Source organism: Symsagittifera roscoffensis, chromosome 2, assembly GCF_963678635.1.
Source record: "Symsagittifera roscoffensis chromosome 2, txSymRosc1.1, whole genome shotgun sequence".
Taxonomy (NCBI): domain Eukaryota; kingdom Metazoa; phylum Xenacoelomorpha; order Acoela; family Convolutidae; genus Symsagittifera; species Symsagittifera roscoffensis.
The window spans coordinates 36,849,304-36,855,538 of NC_087063.1; positions in this window are offsets into that span (position 1 = coordinate 36,849,304).

Genomic DNA, 6,235 nt, shown 5'->3' on the forward strand with positions numbered 1-6,235 from the left:
GAAAGATTTAATTAAAAGTTTCTTTTGTTATCTTGTTCGGGTTGGAACAAGGTGTATTTGGTTTTTTCCAATTTTTGTAGGACTTGATCCTTGTGCTGTTGCTAATTTACTTGAACTTTTTGAAGTTGATTATATTGGGTGTAGAGTTTTAATTTCATTCCCTGTCGGGAGGAATTTAATTTTTGATTCTGCTCATGAATCAATTAAGAAATCATTTTCAAGGTCTAGTGATTGAAATTTTTTTCCTCTTTGGGCTTTCTAAGATTAGTAGTAGAATTGTCCAAATTTTTTTAGCGGGTTGTATTTTATTTGTCGTATTTTGATATTTGATATAAATTATTCATACTTGAACTGTTTTGAATATTTTGTGGAGTGTTATCTGTGTGAATGTGACTATTGTTTGTCTTTTCGAGATTTAAAAAGCTTGCCCTGCTTTGATAATACTTCGAATCGATTAGTGTTTCGTATTGGTTTTCATATTTAATATTGATAAAAGCATATTTTCTGTTTCGCTTTAGTCGTCTGTGGTTTCGCAATGTATATGATTTAATTGTAAGTGTGAACCTTCTGTATTATCTGTCTGGTTGAGTTTCTTCTGTTGATTGTACTTGGTTAATTTGTCTGTGGTGTACTGGTGTAGTACTTCTGTAAATTTGGTGTGATTTTGTATGTTCAGAGTTAGATCTATGTGGTGACTGAGAGTAGTTTCGCTGTCTCCTTGCGTAATTGTTGCATCGATTTCTGGAGTTATCACGGGATCCATTATTGTTATTGTTGTAATTTGGTCTATTCTTGGAGTAGTTTCTTGATCTGTTATTTGAATCATGTCGATTTCTTTTGTTTGAATAATTTCGATTTCGATTACATAATGAATTACTTGAACAATCACATGAACAGTCGAGAGAGAAGAATTTGAAAATGATTTGGTTTGTCAAAACATTTTTAATTTTTTCGAGTTGAATATTGAGTGTGGTCAAATTTTTTTAAAATCTTTGACAAGTGGGTTGGATATGGGCAATTTTTAGTAAAGAAAAGTCTGGAGGTCTAGAAATGAACTTCCTAGTTTTGGTTTTATTTATTAGATGCTTAGGGGATTTGTTAGGTGTTTTTTATGTTAGGGGTTTTGTTAAGTTGAAGCGACTTTAGGCTAAGTTATCATGTCGGGTTTTGTCTTTAAGTTTATTCACTATTTTTCCTTGAGGGTAATGAGTTTTATAAGTTGAGACGATACTGTTGACTTTTGTATATGATGATAGGGGAGGGTTGTAACTTTTTTATGTTCAATTAAATTGTCAAATATGAGCGTATTTTTGACCTGTATGTATTTTAGTTACAGTTTCATATCCATTTGAACTTTGCAATTTGTCGGCTTGTGAAGTGGTGTCAAAGTGGGGTGATGTTTCGTAATGATTTTGATTGGTTAAATTTGAACTCGTTTTTTCAATGAAAAAAGAAAATGATATACTTCAAATTGATCTGAGTTTAATGAATGTATCTTTAATTGATCAAAGGGGGGTTTCTGAATTTCATTTTTCTTCATTAGCTTAGGTTGTGGAATGAAATTTTTATAGTTTTTTCGTGGTTGACATCGGAGTCGAGATGATTTACGTTGTTGTGATTTTTCTTTTGTTTCTTGTGGTGAAATTTTTTCTTCTAATTCGCGATTAAGTCTTTGTTTTTGAGGTATTCGTTTTTGATTGTGTTTTTCAGTGTGTTTTTATTTCCGTTTACAATCTATTCTGTATGTGTTCCATAGGTTAATTTTAGGGTTTGTGGATGATGAAAGTTATCTTCATTGTGTCTATGTAATGCTAAATTACAACAAATTGAGTCTTTAGTAGCTTGGTAAAAACCTTGTTCGTTCTTTGAGGAGTTTGCTGTGAACATTATTCGTTTCCGCGCTTTTTGATTGAAAACCGTTTTATATGGTGATAGTCTTAGAGTTGTTGTAATTTGTGAATTATAAAATGTGGAAATAGTTTTACGTCAGTTGAACAATTGTTGTTTTTACTATTATTTCCATTTATCATACATCTAAGATATTCCTGTAGGGAACGGTTCATACCTGCGACTAAACCATTAGTCCATACGGCATGGGTGATCGGAGTTTATGTTTTTTGTTATAAAGATGGCATAATGTGTTGATTTTGTAATTTATGAGTTCAGTGCCATTGTCTGTAACAAGGATTTTTGTAATCCAAATTTGGCTATCCAATGTTCGTAGAGTGTTGTGTATGCAAATTAGGCATGGGGTACAGGGTTGAGTACTACGAAGTGGGTAAATGCATCAACTATTACCGTTTTGTATGAATTTCCTTCTGAGGAGGGCAAAATAGAGTATTTTCTGTCGAATGGTAATATGTGGTTAAAATGTCAACTTTGTCCTTCTAAGCCTTGTTTTTCTGCCAATTGTTTTTGATGTGGGTATGGTTTATTTAAATAAAAAGTCATGTAATCGTTACATGAAACTTTAATCCAAATTGGTGCATTTGGAAAGAAGAAATTTTGATTGACGTTTGAAAAAACTTTTTTTGAAACCCAAATGTCGTTTGGTTTTTATGGAATGTGAGATGTGAAGGGCTAGAAGTATCATACTCAATGGTAATGGTAAACAGGGTAATTTTGTTTCTGGTGTTTGATATTCCAAAAGGTTTTTATTCTCATTTAATGTTGTGTTTTTGAATTTTCTGAATCATTTAAGGAGTGTTTTATTACCTAAAATTGTGATATCTGCTATTGTAGGTTTTGTTTAATACTTAAGCCAAGATTCAAGTTGTCTAATTACAGGGTCAAAATTTTGGTAAATTTGTAATAATTCTAGTGTTTTTTTTGTAACTGGTAGAAAAATGTTTTGAGTTCTGGTTTTTGAGAGAAATATTTTAATCTAAGGGGTCTTTTAAATAACATTTTTTTTGTTTATAGGGTATTTCAAATTTAAATCTGAAGAACCTGTTAAATTTATACTTTCTGTTTAGTTTTTATTTTCTATTAAAGTGAATAGGTTTATCCTTTGTAATTTTAGCTTAGGTGAGTTTTGGTGTGAGTTGTTTTTGATCAATGATGAGTATGGTATTGGTCTAAATGTAGATTTTCCTAATAGATCTAATTCGTAATGTTTATTTTGGCAATCAAGGTATAATGGAAAGTGTTTCAAATTATTTTTTTTGTGTTGTCAGGATCGGTTTTTTATTGCATATTTGCATTCCAATCATGGTAATGTAACGTCTTTTGCAAGGAAAAACTTTATATTTTCTGGTATTTCTACGGTTGTTTTCCTTGTTAGTAAGTCAAGTGGTGTGTTTCGACTAAGTGTGTCTGGATTTTGATCTAATATTCAAAGATTTTGTGTTTTGTTTGTGATTGTTTAAAAACAACGTCTAGATATGTGATAACATTCTTATTGATAAGGAGTGGTCGGAAAACTTTGCTCATAAAGGCTGAAAAAGCAGCTCGCCCTATGAAAATTCCATAGAAATTTCTACTAAGTTCGTTTTGTTGGTTTCCAATAACGAACTGAGGTAGGCGTTGTGATTGTTCATCTAATGGCATTTGATTATAAGCGCTGTTCATGTCAGCGGTCGTATAATATTGTCCAATTATTTTAGTTAAAATTACCTGGATTGCTTCTATGGGCCAATTACATTTAGATTCATCAATAAGTGAATTGAGAAGCTTGTGTCTAAAACAATTTTCAGTGATTCTGCCCTAGCGATAACGATTACAGGGTTCATGAAAGAGTGTCTCTTTGGTTGTACTTGTCTAATTACTCGTGACATAATTTCAAATTGATCCAGAATGTCTAGTAATCTATTTATTTTGTCTTGTAAGCGAATTGATACTTACTTGCTTGCTGCTTTTTAAAAACTGCATCAGGTTTAAGAGGTAGGTGTCATGATGAATTTAATTTTCCAACATCAAAATTAGATGTAACATAAGCCAGTGGGTATTTTAGTAATGGTTCTGCTAACTGATCAAACTCTTTTTGATTAATTTGAAACTGTTGAAAATTGATCAATGTGAGAAAATTTTGTTGTTTGCTTGTGTTTTTCGAAGTTTGAAATGCGGGTTCAAATTAAGGTGTTTTTTGAAAAACTCTGTATTTCGTTTAAAATGGTTTTTTATTTTTTTAACTGATAGACGTTCATTAAGAATTGTCGATTGACAAATACATAATTATTGTAAAATATTATTTCTTCTAAATGCTCTTTCTTCGGTTGGATAGATTGTTGCATTTGTTTCGCAATATCTAGGAGTAATGTGATTTTTTGATGAATTGCTGTATACGTGTATTCTTTGTATGTTTAATGGATGAGGTTGATGCTCTAAAAAACTTGTGGATTGGTTTAAATTCGAGGCCAGACATGTATAGCTGTTGTTTTTTTGATGAGCAACTCATTGATGAACTTGGTTTATAGAAAATTTATAAAAATATACTGATGATGGTTTCAGGTGTAAATAAAGTGCGAAACTCTATGGTAGTGTTTTTACAAAAATTTTGGGGCTGAAATCAAAATAGACCTGGAAAAAAGACAAAGTTGTAAAAATCAGGAATTGAAATGTTTTTATAGTAACGACTCGGGGGAACTAGAAGGGATGAGTATCATTTTTCCTGCTGTTAAGCTAGTCGTCACTGAAGTTAAGCGTCCTCTACTTTGAGACATTTTTGACGCAAAAACAGAAGGGGCTGTTGCGAAAATTAAGGACCCCTTACTAGATTTTCTTTAAGGGTGGGGATCTCACTTTAAGGAGCGACCCCAATGGGAATCGGAACGCGATACAATACTTCTAAACGATGCCACTGGGACGGAATTCGAAGAACTTTACTACGTTTGCCGGACATACCAAGGAATTCAAATCCAGGCAAGCCAAACGCCATAACAAGTATAAAGCCGATGCTGTTGTTCTGTTGAAAAATTTAGTTTTCCGAAAAAAAACTCCATCATTTGATTTGATAACCTTTCTAAACGCAAGTGTTATCTACTTAGCTGCCTGGAAAAGATTATTATCAAAAATTTTACAGATTATGATTTAAGATATCAACACCCGAAAGAACATTAGAAAATCTTAACGCTTCTTCTTTAGGCTTCGACAGTTAAAATGTTACCATGTTACTATCTTTCTTGACACCCATCCAAAAATGGCATTCGTTAAGGAGCTCATTTTTTTGTGAAAAAATCCATCAGCGGTGTCGATATAATTTCCCTAAACATCCCCTCTTTTTGACGTGTTTGGAGCTCATAAAATGTTTCTTGTGGACATAGGCAAAATTTTGATCTACATCCGCGTCTGTTTTTGTTTGTGGTTGTACAAAAATTTTGTCTAGATATGCGATAAGATTCATACTAAGAATGAGTGGTCGGAAAATTTTGCTCATAAATGCTGAAAAAGCTGCTGGTCCTATGAAAATTCCGTAGAAACTTCTACTAATTTCGTATTGTTGGTTTCCAATCACGAATTGATGTAGGCATTGAGACTGTTCATCTAATGGCATTTGATTATATGCGCTGTTCATGTCAGCTGTTGTTTAATATTGTCAGTTTTTTGTAGTTAAAACTAACTGGATTGCTTCTATGGGCCAATTTCATATAGATTCATCAATTAGTGAATTGAGATATCATGCATCAAAAACAATTTTTAGTGAATCTGCTTTATTGAGAACGGTTACAGGGTTTACGAAAAGGTTTTCTTTCCGTTGTACTTTTTTTAAATTACTGGTGAGATAATTTCATTTTGTTCGAGAATGTCTAGTAATCTATTGAATTTGTCTTGTAGGCGCATTGGTACTTTACTTGCTCGCTGCTTTTTAAAAACTGCATCAGGTTTAAAAGGTAGGTGTAATGGTGAATTTTTTTTCCAACATCAAAAAGAGATGTAGCATAAGCCAGCGGGTATTTTAGTAATAGTTCTGCTAATTGATCAAACACTTGTTGATTAATTTGAGAAATTTGAAAATTGATCATTGTGAGAAATGTTTATTGTTCGCCTGTGTTTTTTGAAATTCAAAATAATGGTCTGAAATAAGGTAAGTTTTAAAATAGTCTGTATTTCGTTTAAAGTAGTTTTTTTAAATTTCTAACTGATAGACGTTCATTAAGAATTGTCGATTGACAAATACATAATTAATTTAAAATATTATTTACTCTAAATGCTCTTTCTTCGGTTGGTTAGACTGTTGCATTTGTTTTGCAATATCCTAGAGGTCCTAGGGGTAATGTGTTTTTTTGTGAATTGTTGT